This window comes from Culicoides brevitarsis, chromosome 3, assembly GCF_036172545.1.
Source record: "Culicoides brevitarsis isolate CSIRO-B50_1 chromosome 3, AGI_CSIRO_Cbre_v1, whole genome shotgun sequence".
Lineage (NCBI taxonomy): Eukaryota > Metazoa > Arthropoda > Insecta > Diptera > Ceratopogonidae > Culicoides > Culicoides brevitarsis.
In genome coordinates this window covers 701,344-717,410 of record NC_087087.1, presented here as the reverse complement: position 1 = coordinate 717,410, position 16,067 = coordinate 701,344, and the positions used below count along the sequence as shown (strand labels likewise).

The following is a 16,067-nucleotide window of genomic DNA, read 5'->3' as shown; positions in this document are numbered from 1 at the left end:
TTTAAAAAATATATTGGAAAAAAATATATTAAAAAATATTTTAAAAAACTATATAAAAAAATATATTAAAAAAATATATAAAAAATATATTAAAAAAATATATTAAAAAATATATTAAAAAATATATTAAAAAAAATATTAAAAAAATATATTAAAAAAATATATTAAAAAAAAATATATTTAAAAAATATATTAAAAAAATATAAAAAAACATAAGTCAGTATTAATATTAATTTTTATTCAAAATTTTTAGTAAAAATTTTAATTTTTCGCATTAAAAATTCATATAAAAATTTCTTTAAAACAAAATTTTATAAAATTTTTCCCCTAAATAATTTTGTGATGCTTGTTTGAAAGGTACACAAACCACAAAGAGACCAAAATTCGGGTTTCTATACAAAATTTTGTACCGAAAATCCTCACATAATGTTACCTACATACAATATATTTCACTCAAAGATTAATAAAACGTAATAAATTTGTATTTTGATGACTATTATAATTAAAATTTTAACACACTATCCATACAAAGTACGAACAGTACGTTTAAGAGACATATTACAAGTAATAAAGTGTGTGGCCTGTAATTAGTTTTGAACTTAATGGACTGTTTGTTGAGCTTTACACGTTCTTGTCGAGTTCATTAAAGTCACAACCTAATAATTAATCATAATAATGATGAAATATTTGTCAGGATACAATTGACGAAGTTAAAGGTCACATTCCGCAAGATATTAAACGCATTTCCAGACGTAATCCGATGATCCGTTATTGTGTTCAAGGAATCGGAAAAACATTTTAATTAGTTGCATTTGCGGGCTTCTGAAACGAAATGAAAAGAGGAAAAAACCAATTATAATCGAAAAAAGGTAATAATTAAACAGTTATATGGCTTATAAAGACAACAAACAAATGTGTTCGTGTGCTGTATGAATGAAATTGATACCGATTGATGTTGAAAGTGTTGCACAATTCACCTTACGATACCGTATCGCATTGCATTCTCGCGCCGTAATACGCATGCCTGCTCTTTCTCTTTGCCTTACGCTCAGCCCGATGCTTAAATTCTCTGTTTACATCCCAAAGTCACGCAATTTCATTCACAAAAATCCACGATCGTAGTAAAAGCGGCTCTCTCATATGGTACATTGCGCTCTTCTTACATGAACGAACGCATTTACCTCCCTCGAAAATCACAAACCATCCCCACAAATATCTGGTCGACTGTGCTATTATTTGCAATGATGAGAATTTCGCCGTCGTACTCGTTGTTTTGTCTGTCGTGTGTGTGTGTTTGTGTGTGCGTTATCTACTCGACGATGTGTGATATCATATAAATTTTGAAAGTTTTAACAGTTGCCGGTGAACTTTCAACTCGATTGGATGCAAAAATTTCGCTCGCGATAGAATCTCAACAAAAAAAGGATTGATTGTGTGTCAAAAAAATACATGAAAAAAAAAATGTGTGCATAAAAATAATAAAAGAAAAAAAAATTACACACGACACATATTGTATAAAATTTATCGATGATTATGAAAAAAATGAAAAAATAGTTGACGGGATGATGTAGTAGTGTAGATATCGACCAATGCTTGAAAAATTTATAAAATAATTATTCAATGAATAAAAGTGAACGGAAAATTTTTTATAATTGAATAACCTTTGGGATACGACATGCAATTCAATTTATTATCGTATGTGGATGAATTTCATTATGTTATTAATTAATTTTAATTCATGTCAATAAATTTTTAGTAGAGATCAAGTGTGTGACAAAATTACTTTAATTTTGAAAAAATTAAATTTTTTAACATTTTTCATTGGAAAAAATTAAAAAATATTTTTCATTATTAAGTAAAAAAAAATTTTAAATTTATAAAAAAAAATTATTATGAATAAATTTCAATTGTTTTTTTGCATTTTTAATTGAATAAAAATTTTAAATTATTTTTTTTTTTTAATTTGTCATTGGGAAAAAAGTTTAAAAGAGAAATTATTTAAAATTAGGTATTCATAAAAAATTTTTTATTGAAAAAATAAAAATTGAAAATAAATTTTATTTTTCGAAATAATTCTTAAAAAAATTAAAAAAATTTTTTTTTTAATTTTTCATTAAAAAATTTATTGAAAAAAAATTTAAAAAAAAAAATCTTAAAATGACAGCCAAAGTAATTAAATAAAAATTATAAAAGTTTGAATTATTACTTTCATTAAAAAAAATACATAATTTAATCCATCATTTTTTTATAAATCCTTCATAAAACAAAGATTTCCTTATTGCCAAGAAATTCTTGCAATTTCAAGAATCTTCACTCAAATAAATCAAAAGTGTTTCCTGCCATAGGAAAAAAAACTGTGAATAGAAAAAAAACAACTTGAAAGAAAGAATGTGTTGACTGATGGAATATAAAGATAAAAGAGAAGTGCAAAAATTATTATTATTACACACAAAAGGTTATGCCAACATCTGTAAACATTTGAGAGTAGAAGAAAAAAATTATATTTATTTTGTGCGTCCTTTACTTCTTATTTTTTAATACAGAATCCTTTATCGTTATGATTTTTTACTGTTTTCACTAAATTTACGAGAAAAGTTACAAAAAGTTTTTCATTCATTCGCATTCATAAATATTGAGAACAAAAAGTGTCTCGTCCCTCATTATTTTTTTTTTAATTTTTCAAACAAAAAAGGACCATACGGAAATTGTAACGCTTTGTGATTATTTATTAACATGAAGGGAACAAATAATAAAGCGATTATTATAAATTTTGAAGTGAGAAATGTTGTTTACTTTTTATTAAAGTGTGAATTTAAGCAGAAAACGGAAATTTAAGGGGACTCAAAGAATATTTTTATATTCGAAGTTCGATAAACTGTTCGAAATATTTTATGCTAAAACTATTTTCGCCTTAAACGTTATCTTAATATTTCAATTTCCTGCCTCTCATGACTTCTTATCTCTCGTTTCATATTTTTTTCTTCATTTCCTCGCATAAGCCAAAAATCACCCAATTGCGATAAATCACCCTTGAATTGCGTAATAATGACCACAAACGTCTCCCTCCTATACAATTATTTCGCCATAAACTTGTGATTTTACGAACAATCTACTCGTTCATTTATTTCGCCATCAAGCTGTATTTTTGCCATAAATTAGATGGGCAAATTTTTCGGGTATAATACACAAAGGAATACAAAAGACGACTTTCATAATTTCGTATTAAAGCTCTAAAAGTAAACAAAAAAAAAATATTGAATTTAAGAACAGTTTTTTTACTTACTTGTCAACTTTTGACTTTTTAATTTATTTTTTTGCAACAAATCCGTTTTTTTTTTGGCGAACATCAGCAACAGAAAACCGGAAAAAGGCATTAGAAACATATTTTCTGTACATGTTCAACATATCGGAAATTGGATTCTTGTTAAAACCATCCTTTTTCTCCTCAGCTCAGATTTTTTTCCGTCGTCTTGCTTGTCTGCTGGGCGACGACAACATTCTTTTCGCAGCAACAACAACAGACAAAAAAGTGAACGAAATGAAGATTGAGTTGGAACAATTCATTTTTATTATCAAGGCACTTGTTTGTGTGTGTGTTTGCCCAAACATGTTCGTTTTTGTCTATTATTTTTATCATTTATTATTAGATGTTGCTTTTTTCGTTGTTTGTTCATTTTTTGACGTCCCAAAAATAACAATAGAAAGGATTAACGTTATTTATGTCGGTTATTATTTGCGTGTGTGATATACGATTTTCGACCACTTCACCTGATTCCGTGATTGATGACGTGAGATTTATGAAATTTACGATAATTATCATTTGTATGACGTAAATTTTAAAGCTGTTGAAGACTTCCTTCATGACAGCATTCTAATTAAATATTTCGGATCAAAAGCTGTCATTGACCGGAAATCATCCATTTTAACATATTTGTGGTTTTGCAAAAACTTTCCATGTGAGGCACAAAAGTTTGACATTTTTCCTAAAAAGACGGAATAATTTTAATTTATTTTCATGTTTTCTTGCCAACTTACAATCCGACACTTTTTGGGTTCATGCTTAGGTCAAGTTAAACATGAAACTTCGTTCTTCGTTTGAAACGACACACAAAAGTTCTTGTCGATAAATGTCCTTGTGACGTCGCCTTTTTCTTGTCGTTTGACGAAGAGAAAAAATTTTTTTTTCCAAATTTTCAAAAAAAAATTTTTTTTTTTTGATTAAAAAACTTGTTCAGGACAAGTTTCATGGGAAGGCGTTTGACGAAGAGAAAAAATTTTTTTTTCCAAATTTTCAAAAAAAAATTTTTTTTTTTTTATTAAAAAACTTGTTCAGGACAAGTTTCATGGGAAGGCGTTTGACGAAGAGAAATTTTTTTTTTCCAAATTTTCAAAAAAAAAATTTTTTTTTTTTTTATTAAAAAACTTGTTCAGGACAAGTTTCATGGGAAGGCGTTTGACGAAGAGAAAAAAATTTTTTTTCCAAATTTTCCAAAAAATTTTTTTTTTTTATTAAAAAACTTGTTCAGGACAAGTTTCATGGGAAGGCGTTTGACGAAGAGAAAATTTTTTTTTTTCTAAATTTTCAAAAAAAAATTTTTTTTTTTTTTTTTGATTAAAAAACTTGTTCAGGACAAGTTTCATGGGAAGGCGTTTGACGAAGAGAAATTTTTTTTTTCCAAATTTTCAAAAAAAATTTTTTTTTTTTTTTTTTGATTAAAAAACTTGTTCAGGACAAGTTTCATGGGAAGGCGTTTGACGAAGAGAAAATTTTTTTTTTTCCAAATTTTCAAAAAAAAAATTTTTTTTTTTTTTTTTTTTTTGATTAAAAAACTTGTTCAGGACAAGTTTCATGGGAAGGCGTTTGACGAAGAGAAAATTTTTTTTTTCCAAATTTTTTTTTTTTTTTTTTTTTTTTTTGATTAAAAAACTTGTTCAGGACAAGTTTCATGGGAAGGCGTTTGACGAAGAGAAAAAATTTTTTTTTCCAAATTTTCAAAAAAAAATTTTTTTTTTTTGATTAAAAAACTTGTTCAGGACAAGTTTCATGGGAAGGCGTTTGACGAAGAGAAATTTTTTTTTTCCAAATTTTCAAAAAAAAATTTTTTTTTTTTTTTTGATTAAAAAACTTGTTCAGGACAAGTTTCATGGGAAGGCGTTTGACGAAGAGAAAAAATTTTTTTTTCCAAATTTTCAAAAAAAAAATTTTTTTTTTTTTTATTAAAAAACTTGTTCAGGACAAGTTTCATGGGGAGGCGTTTGTCGAAGAAAATGGAATCAAAAGCAAGCGATATATCGGTGTATTATAAGCCCCAAGGGTGCATAAATTCATTATTGTTGTTTCTTCTTGCTCTTTCGCTTATGTGCGTGCAGCGAATGTACTCCCGCTCTATAAGTTGTTTATAAATTACAATTCTGCCTACTTACGAGTGTTGATATTGAGCTATTTTCTCTGCAACAGTTGAATATTTTATATAAAAATTTACTTCGTTCTTTAATCTGTCGAATAAATAATCATTAAAAAGGACTCAAAGTTCGCTTTAATTACAATAAAATCCGTTCCTTTGCCTGTAATTTGTCTTCGAGGAGACGCCTTGTACTTTTCTTAAACTTATATCTCTGAGCGATTGTATAATTTCGTGAAATGTTAACGTGGAAATAGAGGTAATAAAAGTCTAATGATGCTCGAGAGTGTCGTCAGTAGTGAGAAGTTTGTTGTTCCGGGAAGGATGTTTGTCTCCGTTTTGATGTTCTTGTCTGAAAGAAAAAAGAAAACATGAAAAAATCTTAACTTTTTTCGATATTTTTGTCTCTCACACACACACGCAAACATTAAAAGAAACGATAATGTTCTCTACTTTTATCGAAGATTTTTCAGATAAACAAAATTTTGTCTCAATTTAATTCAATTTGTTCAAGCTACTTTTGTGTGATCTTTCCATGTGAACTATCAACCTGTCTTTGTTTCGCATTTAGCTTTTTAGCTTTTATTATTATTCTATGCTTATTATTATTTTATTTCTCCTCAACTTAACATGACTTGGCATACTTTCAAAAAGTTTTGATAAACGGAGTCGGGTTCCTTGTATCAATTTGTCCTTATTTATTTAAATAAAACATGTTATAATAATAACAAATAGACTTTTGTCGTACACGGTACACGAAGAAATGCAAAAAAAAAAGGGAAAAAAGAAAGAAATTCAGACTTATCGCAGGTGTCTCGTGTGCAATGTGGGCTCATAAAAGCTACTTATATCCTCACTTTGCTCATTTTATATTCATTCACCTGCTTTATTTTCATATTTTCCCCGTTTATTCTCATCTACCGTATATTCTTATTACTTTGTCTGTGCTTTCCTCGGCGACGACGACGACAACGGCGCTTCTTCCGTTTACATTACACAGCTCGGAGTATTTATACAAATTGACTTTACCCATTTTCGTCTTATCATCATCTGGATGAATTTTTCGGCGGTAACTCTGTAACGTATATTATTAAAAAAGAATAGAATAAATTTTATGCACAACATATTTTTACGGTATCTTATTAGAGACGTTAGTTAGAAGATGGAAAAAGGCGACACACACACATAAAGCTAAGTTATTGTCGAAATTTGTCCTTTTCTTCGTTCGTACATGCTTCAGGTTTAATTTGATTTTTTTTTTCGTGAACGGTGTCGTTTCAGATTAAAGTCGAAATTTAATTAAAGAATTTTAAAAAGATTTTTTATTTTCGAAATCATCGTATATTTGATGAATTTCAAGCTAAAGAACGAAGAAAAAAAATATTTAAAAAAATATAAAAAAAAAAATTAAAAAAAAAATTAAAAAAAAATATTTTTCAACTTCTAAAATAATTTTTATATTTTTCAAAAAAAAAAAAAATAAATAAATAAATAAAAAAAATAAAAAATAAAATAAATAAACAAAAAAATCAAAATTTTCAGAACTGACTTGTTTCATCCTTCAAAAATGTTTTTTTTCTATAAAATTTAATATTTTATATTTCTTTTTATTTTTTTTTTAATTTTTTTTATATTTTTGGTTTTGGTTTTCTTTCGAGTTCTGTATAAAAATTGTAAAAAAAAAATACTTATTATTTTGCTTGATTGATGTTGAGTAATTTTGAATTGAGAAATATTCGAAGTTTCAACTTAATCAAAGAGAAAAAAAATTTCATTCGAATTTGTTTTGAATTGAAATATCCTAAAATTTTCGTTTTTTCTCGTATTTTTATTTTTAACAATGTTCAAGCTCAAAAAACATCAAATAAACATTTTAATTTATACATCTAAATTTTTCTTTCACAAAATTTTTCTTTGTTCAAGAAAAAAAAAAATGTTTTGATTCTTTCTGTTTTTGAAACAAATACTGACCATTTCTTTGAAGCGAGCTTCAGCGATGTGTCTGGCATGTTTGACTTTTATATGAAAATGTTCCTTTTTATTTGCCTCTTGCTCAGTCATGTGCTATAACGCAGAAAACACACAAATTCTGAGAAATCAGCAGAAAAATCTCGGGAAAATATTTAATGCCATCATATTTCAAACATACACATCACATAAATCATATCCTTTTTTTGTTGTCGTCTGCATATAACGCGCAACCTGCTTGTTGTTAAACTTTCATTATAGCGAAAAAAAAATACGTCAGATGTTAGTTTAGTTTAGATATTCATTATTTCAATCCTGAGTTTTTTTTTGTTGAATTTCGTAAAATCATGTCAAAGCTTGACTTTTCGTTTGACGAGAAATCCATTAAGCGAGTCTTCCACACAATAAACAGATTTTTTCTGACGACGACGTGCATATTTATGTGGCAGTTTGTCAAACAAATAATTCTCTCTGAGACGTCCCTCATTTATTCCTCGCTTTTATTCTACAGACAACGTGTTTAAACCGCATAAAAAGTTACTTTATTTCCGCATAGTCATACACACAAACAGGATTTCATTTCCTTTGCGGATTGCTTTGCACACAAAAACACACACAAACATCAAAAAGACAATTTTGCACAGTTTGATATATTGCTGCAACATTGTTCTCCGTACTCCGTACCCATCAAGCGAACAAGACAAGAAAATACAAATGTAATGCATAAATAAGTTTGTTAAGCTTCAAAGCGACACTGAGCGAAGGGAGAATATCTTAAAAGTAAATAAATTCAAAACTACACAAAAAATATGCGAAAAAATCTGTGAGTTTATTATGACTTTTATTCGTGTTTGCAAACAAAATGCACTTTTTCAAGATTCTGTGGTTTGATGCTTTTAACAAACAAACACACACACACGCACGCCTTTGATGTCGTCTATTTGATGCAAAAAAGAGTAAACACTGAAATTATATTTGCTTATCTAGCTGAAGTTATTAACATTTTGCAGGATATCATAATGAAAATAACAAAAACAGTCAAGGAAGAAAAAGAATTTATGATGATTTTTATTACTTGCAAAAAGTAATCTTTATGAAATCGTAAAAATACGTAAAAAAATAAGTTTGTTTGTAATTTGAGAAAGAATTTCATAAATAAAATGTTGCACGACTTCATTATTGTAATAGTTTCGTCCAAGTTGGAAATCGGATTTGTCTTCTCTTGGGTTTCAAAGTCTGAAAAAAGACCATAAATTTACTCAAATTCTAGCCTTGGAACAATATTATTTTTGAGAGTTGACATATTTTTTGAAAAAAAAAAAATAATTTTTACTTTCAATAATTCGACAAATTTATCATTTTAAAATTTTTCTTTTAATCATAAATTTTATGTAAAATTAAATTTTAATAAAATTTAAAAAAATTAAAATTGAAAAATTTAAAATATAAAATTAAAATTAAAAAAAAAATAAATTAAATAAATTTAATTACAATTAAATTAGAATTAAATTAAAATTAAAATAAAATTAAATTTTGAAAACAATATAAAATTAAATTAAAATTAAATTTTGAAAACAATAGTTTATTTATGGCAATATTTGGCAATAAATAGTATTGATCAATATTATTGTTCCAAGGCTTGCTCAAAAAAATTCGAGAAAAAAATGTACAAGAGAAAAATAGATGAAGCAACTTTGTAGTATTTACTGTTAAATCGATGTTATTGGTCAATAAACATTTTTTAAACACATAATCTCATGAATGTTTAAGTTGCCTTGTATGTTCGTTCGACTCGAAGACGAACGTTCTTGCTTTATTAATCCCCCGAGTTTCATTATTATGCACACATTTGCCAGTTTTTGGCTTATGCTATAAAATTTATGTGCTGTCATAAATTAAATTGCTGCTCTTCGTCTCGTCTCGAAACTACAGCAAAGATAAATTTCTCTCGAAAGAACAGTCAAGGTCTCAAAATTAAAGTCACACATGTGCTTGATCTCTCACAAAGTAAAAAATAAAAAAATCTAACCATTATTTTTGAATATTTTAACAGGTAATAAAACTGCTCGAAAACATGGTACGAAGGACTTAAAATAAACACAAGGAAGGTTAACAATAAAAAATAATTTACGTGAACAGTGAAGAAAAAAAGTAAAAAAAGGAAAAAAATAATAATTTTTATAAATTACAAGACATTTTCATTTCATAAATTTTCCTCCTTCGCTGCATGCTCAAACATCATTCAATTAGCATCTAAATGACCAAATAATGAGCCAGCAACACGCAAGAAGAAACAGCAACCGTCTCGCAGCTAAACGGATTAAATTTAATTTTTTAAATTAATCTGATGTTGTCTCGAAAAAACTCGTGTTACGACACACAACTTTGCACCAAACAAAAAATTCTGTCAGCATTTTCTGCTTAGGTAAGTAAGAATTATCTTTTTTGCCACACTTTCGTTTTTTTTTTTTTTTTTTGAATTTCACACTCTTGCTTCTTTAGCAGCATTCGTCTGCAAATCTGAGCATAAAAAATTATAATATAATATAACAACACCTCATCATCATCATTTTTTATAAAGAGAGAAAAAAATCCTCAGTTAGATGATATTTTATGTTTTTAACTCAATTATCATTATATGCTAATGATCTGACATTTTTACTCTTCATCTTTTTTTCTCTCTCTCTATCAGCTTTTCCCCGAGGTCGTGTCTTGTTTAGTATAAAACTCGAGTACAAAATAAAATAAAATTATTACGACAGTTTTTTTTCTGTTAAGGCCGTTTCAAATGAAAATCAAAAATAAAGTCTGATGCCGCATTTTGAAAGTCAAAAATCCAATGGAGCAAAATAAAATTAAAAAAATTAAAAATTTTCTTAAAAATTACCTTTTTTAGTATATTTTCATAATTTTTAAAATTTTTTTTAACATATTTTCTTAATTTATTTTTTTAAATTTTTTTTTTATAAATTTTTAATTTTTATTTTATTAATTTTTTTTTAAAATCATATTTTAACATAATTTTTTCTTCTCAAAAAATATTTTTCATAAGAATTTTTTTTTTTTCAAAATTTTAACAATTTTTTTTTAGTTTTTATATGAAATACCTATCTTGAAATAATTGCTCTCAAAAATTGTTTATTTTTTTTCAATTTGTATGAAAATAATATTTCAAAATTTTTTTTATTTTAATTTAATTTAATTTTATTTTATTTAAAAAAAATTTGGACTTTATTTTTGATGTTCATTTGGAGCGGCCTAAAATGTTAAAAAAAAAAGGAATGTAAATGGATGAAATGTGTTTTCTCTGTTGGACAAACAAACAATGAACGACAAATTCGAAGGAGTGATGATGATTTAAAATAATTTTTATGTGTTATTTTGTTGCTATCATTACCCAAATGAATACATGAAAAGCGTTTTTGTAATTTTTTTTTTCGGCTTAAATCACTGAAGAGTTTTTCCAAATGGACAAATGAATTAAAATAATGCTAAAAATGAAAAAATGTTTAAAATTTCATGAAAAGAAGGAAAGTTCGTAATTACCTGAAGTATTTCTAAAAATTCATTTCCGCTACTAACATTTGTTTTCATATCCTAAAAGCTCTTAGCATAAATGAGAGTTATGTAAAATTACATCAGTCCTATTACGTTAATGATACTTTTTTGCTCAACCAAGGAAAATCTTCAAAAATGCTCTCATTGCCATCATTTGTTGCATAAAAAGCACTTCCATTTCCAACCCGAGACGACGCAACGTTACGATAAAAGTACTTGCGGTTCTATGGTGTCATCATTGCTTGGCTTGGCAAGAATAATTCAATATACAACACAAGTGTCTCGTCGTCGTGTTTTTTTTTTGCTTTGCACAGAAAAAATTTGTAATAAAAGCCACACACAAAAAATAGTAGAGGGAAAAAGTTTTCTCATAAAATTATAATGTTGTCTCTTAACCTGCAAGCTGGATATTGTACACACTTGAGTCAAGTCTCTTTTTTTACACGTAAAATATTTATTTGGAAAACAAAAAAAAAGATGCTCGAAAAAAAATTGTAAATAATTTTTGAATAATTTTTTCACGAGGATAAATAAATAAACAATGAACTCAAATGAGTCTGTCGTGTGCCATTCAACAAAAAAAAAGAACTTTTATAATATTAAAAATAATTTTGTTTCCAAAATGAGATTCCTTTTCCGTCTTTTCGAGATCCTTATCCAAAGAAAAGAATGAAAAAAATATTTTTATTGCGAACGAACGGAAAGACTTGCAGTGCCAAGTCATTCAAATATATATTTAAAATAAAAATAAAGTTAACTGCATTTTTTGTTGTTCAAGTAAAATTTCAGAACTTCGTAATAATAACTATATTTTACGGTTATGCATTAAGAAAGCAAAATAAGTGCATATCTCAGGATCTCTCGTGCATTCGATGATGACGACGACGAACGATAGAAAAGCAAACCAAGCGTATAAAAGCTCTATTTTCAAATTAAAGACAAATAAAAGTGTCTCTTCGTTCTATTTTTATATTTTTTTTTACAAACTTCAGCGATTAAAAACAATAAAAGTATTTTTTGTGTGAGGTTTTGTCCTGCTTTTTTTTTAAATGTGAATGCAGCAGGTTTTTATAATGTTTTTATTTCAATTGTTTTTTCGTTCCATTTGTTCGTTCGCTCGTTTTTTCATCATTGCACCGTGTGTGCATGTGTGTTTGTTGTCTGTTGCGCTTCGCGTGTGTATGAGCAATTTTTTACGTGAACGTGTGTCCTGAATTCCCCCTGAAAAAAAAGCGGCAGCAACAACAACGAGGATGACAAAAACACCACAGAAATGAATTTCAATGAGATAAAAGCTTATGGAAATGAGTTGAGTTCGAGTGACTGAACGAATGCATGATAGTTTGTACGTGTCGGTATTTTTTTCAGACGAATTTTTATTTTATATTCATTTCATTTGTTGTTGTTGTTGGTGTGTGCACAGAAATAATTGAAAAGTTACGCAAATAAGCCTTGTGTGTGAATCTCAGTATTTTACTGTCTAATAATGCAAAAGTTATAAGTGCTCTTCTTTTGCATAAGCTGATAAATAATACAAAAAAATAATAATATTTTCATTGTCGAAATTATTTTTGTTGTTGTTACTGCTGCGAACTGTCGCCGGGTGCTGCGAACAATAAGTCGGAATATGAAAAAAATAATATCTCTACTTCCATCTGTTTTGAGGCTGTTTCAAAAACTTGTCTTGTTTCGCATTTCCTTTCCTATAATTTATGTCAACTTTTTTTTTTAATTTTTTTTCTTAATCAAACAAAAATCTTTAATTCATAATTATTTCCAAAATATTTTGATGAAAATTTTAATAAACAAATCAAGAAATATTTTTTTTTATAAAATAATGTTTTAATTTATTAAAAAAAAATTGAAAAATTTTCAAAAAAAAATTATTTTCTTCTGATATCGAGAAATAACGATCATAATATTTAAAAAATTATTTTTTAAAAAAAATTTTCAATTTTTTTTTTTTTTTTTTTTTTTTTTTTTTTTAAAAAAAAGTCAAACACACAAATTTTATGGTAATAAAAATAAAATAAAAAATAATTCAAAATTAAACACTTTTATAAGTTTTTCATATAAAAAAGTATCAAAAACGAAAATTTATAAAATTAAATTTAAAAAATGTAACGTGAAACAGGAATCATTTTTGGAATAACCTTACGCTTGTACGGTAACAAAATGCACGTTGATGCAAGGCTAGCAGCAAATTGAATGAATAATAAAATCGAAATTGCACGAAAAAAAACATAAAACGGGTGATAAAATTTTTTTCGTGTCTCCTCAGTTTCGTTCTACACTAAAATAATATTTTCCTTTTTTCACATTCATCAGATGTTGCAAGAGCGAATGAATGACAGCGACGAATGCGAATGATGATGATGATGATCACGAAAACGACAACGACGACAATGTTTTAATAGATGAAGCGAAAACAAAAGATAAACGAAATGAATTGATAGAAGGAGCGATTAAGTGAACGGGCAACGTGCTAATGGCTTTAAATGTTTTAACTACGAAATTATTTGCGCTTCAATGGATTTTTCTCCGCCATCTCGTTTAAATTGGTTGTTTTCCAATGAATTTGTACCCTTTAAAATTACGTTTCTGCGGAGGTAAGTCGCCAATAAATTCAAGTATCCCGAAAGAAAAGAAGTTTAATTGTCTGTGAAGAGAAAAGGATATTAGTACGCAATGCGTTTCTGATCCCTTTTTTGTGTGAAAAGGTTCGTTGTAACACAGATTTACGACAAAAAGTGTTGAAAAAGTGTCAACGTAGATCATATCATGGAAAAATTTGGGAAAATTTCGTACCAAAAGGATATTATTAAGTGACTTACCATTAATTTAACATTTGTAGAATTCTCTCCAAACCGAAAATGTAAAAGTAAAGGGAAAATATTCAACAAATCGAGCAAATATTGTCAACAAATTGCATGCAATTCCATTAATCCATTAATGCTTTCACGATAATGGCAACGGTTTCCCTTATAAAATATTCAAGTTTTTGCCACTAATGCAGATGAGTCTTCTTTTATACCTTCCTCAAGCACTTTGCGTCGTATTGAAACAAGATACAGCTCAATTGAATTTCACGCTCCGAAACATTTAAAATAACTCGGGAAATCAATATCACGCTCTCGATAAGAGAATTTGAAGAAAATTCAATCAACTCAAGCACAATCGTGTCTTATTTTGTTTCCGTTTTCCTTTTCAATCGCTCAAGGTACACGCTGAAAGAAACCGATTCTTCAAATATTCTCATTTGCACATTCCTTTCGTCGTTGCGGATCGTGAATCGGGAACACATCTTCCAATTTGTTTGACAACGTCTTTCAAACCAAACAAATAAAATCTCGCTTCGTACGATGTCATCGCGTTGTTTATCGTGTAAAGTTGCACAATATTCAATTTTCAGCTGAATTTGTTGATTTGCATAATTTAGAGACGTCACAATTGTTGTTGGTGTAATGCTGCAAGAAAGAAGAAATGACAATGAATCAATGTAATGTTTATCTTGAAAAGCACAAATGAAACTTGAGACGTGGCGAAACTTGATATGCACAAGCAAACAATTGAAAAAAAATGTTCCATGAAGAATTTTTGCCAAAAAATGTCTTGAACAGTATTTTTTAATAAAATAAGGGCGCTCCAAATTTTTTCAAATTTTTTGTTTCATGCCCCATTTTAAAAGTCGAAAATCCAACAGAGCAAAATAAAAAAAAAGTTGAAAAATTTTTCAAAATTGACCATTTTTGCCTTTTTCCATATTTAAAAAAAAAATTATTTTTTAAAATATTTTCAATTTTCAAGAATTTAAAATTAATCTCAAATTATTTTTATTTAAAAATTAAACAAAAAAAAAAATCATAAAAATAACTGTCAAAAAATTTAGAAACCAGTTTTAGACAAGAAAATTAATGTTAAATTTCGTTTTTCAATACAAGAATTTTTGAAAATTCAAAATATTTTAAAAATAATTTGAAAAAATATGAAAAAGGCAAAAAAAAAAGTTAATTTTAATGAAATTTTCAACTTTTTTTTCATTTCGCTCCATTGGATTTTTGACTTTTAAAATGAGGCATGGGACAAAATATAGAAAAAAATTTGGAGCGTCCTAAATCAAAAAATCACACAAAAAGTGTTTGTTAATCTGCATAATAAAAAGCGTTTTCGAAAAAAAAAAGTTTTCCAGACACTTTTCCGTGTTGTGATGTCGGGTAAAACATCAAATTTGTGCGGTTTACCGTACATCTCGTACGCGTCGTGTTTATAACAACAACAATAATTTTAACAAAACAGGCAACAAACAACCCCAACACGGAGAGAGAGAAGTAGAGATAGAGAGCATGATGAAATGGCGAACCACAAAAACCGAGCGAAAGTATTTCAAACATGTTTTTATCTCTATCGCTGTGTGCTTATCTCTACCATCTATCTAATTCACTTACATTCCTTTTAAGAAAATGAAAACAAAATATCAAATTTCTCCGTTTTTTTTTTTTCAGAAAACAGACAAAATTGCGATGTATGTTGTTTACAAGCGGCAAAAAAAAGTAAACACAGTACGAGGCTGTTTTTTATTGCTTTACAATGAAGCGAAATGAGATGAAAATTATAGAGTCTTACGAAAAGTCTTTAATTCACGTACAAGAAAAGACGTAAAGATAGCAAATATTTCAATTTTCAACATTTTTGCGCAGCTTTTGGTCAGTTCATTGGAGTGAAAAAATGGCAGATGTTCAGTAATTTTAATTTTTCCTGTTTTTGATGGATGATAAACTCAAATTGCTTCGCCAAAGGAATGTTTTTGGTCTTAAGAATTCGCAATGAAGTAAATTTCAGAAGGAAATATTTACTAAAAAAAATTAACAAATTTTCTTGCCGAGTTAAAGTCCGTTGCAAAAGTTGAACATTTTTAACGTCTCGGTGTAAAAATAATAATAAGATAATTTAATGAAACGCAACAAGTGTCTCATAAAAAGTATTTTCTCTACTGTCTCACTCTGTCACTTTGCATTAAAAATTTTATAAACCTTTTATGAGAAACTTTTTACTCTGTGTCAACTTTGAGTAAAAGACTTTGTGATAAAAGTGACAAAATGCACCATTTTGATTATATTTAGCAACAACAACATTTTGGCA

General features: G+C 27.4%; 1 protein-coding gene across 1 annotated transcript in view; it reads left to right on the top strand.

The window, feature by feature from the left end:
* The first annotated feature begins 9,617 nt into the window (after nt 1-9,617).
* The window catches only part of LOC134833478 (cell adhesion molecule Dscam1), a 38,901-nt gene continuing 32,451 nt past the window's right edge, over nt 9,618-16,067 (top strand). The window contains exon 1 of the mRNA XM_063847796.1: nt 9,618-9,795. The gene's annotated coding sequence lies outside the window, so the exon portion shown is untranslated. The remainder of the gene's footprint in view (nt 9,796-16,067) is intronic.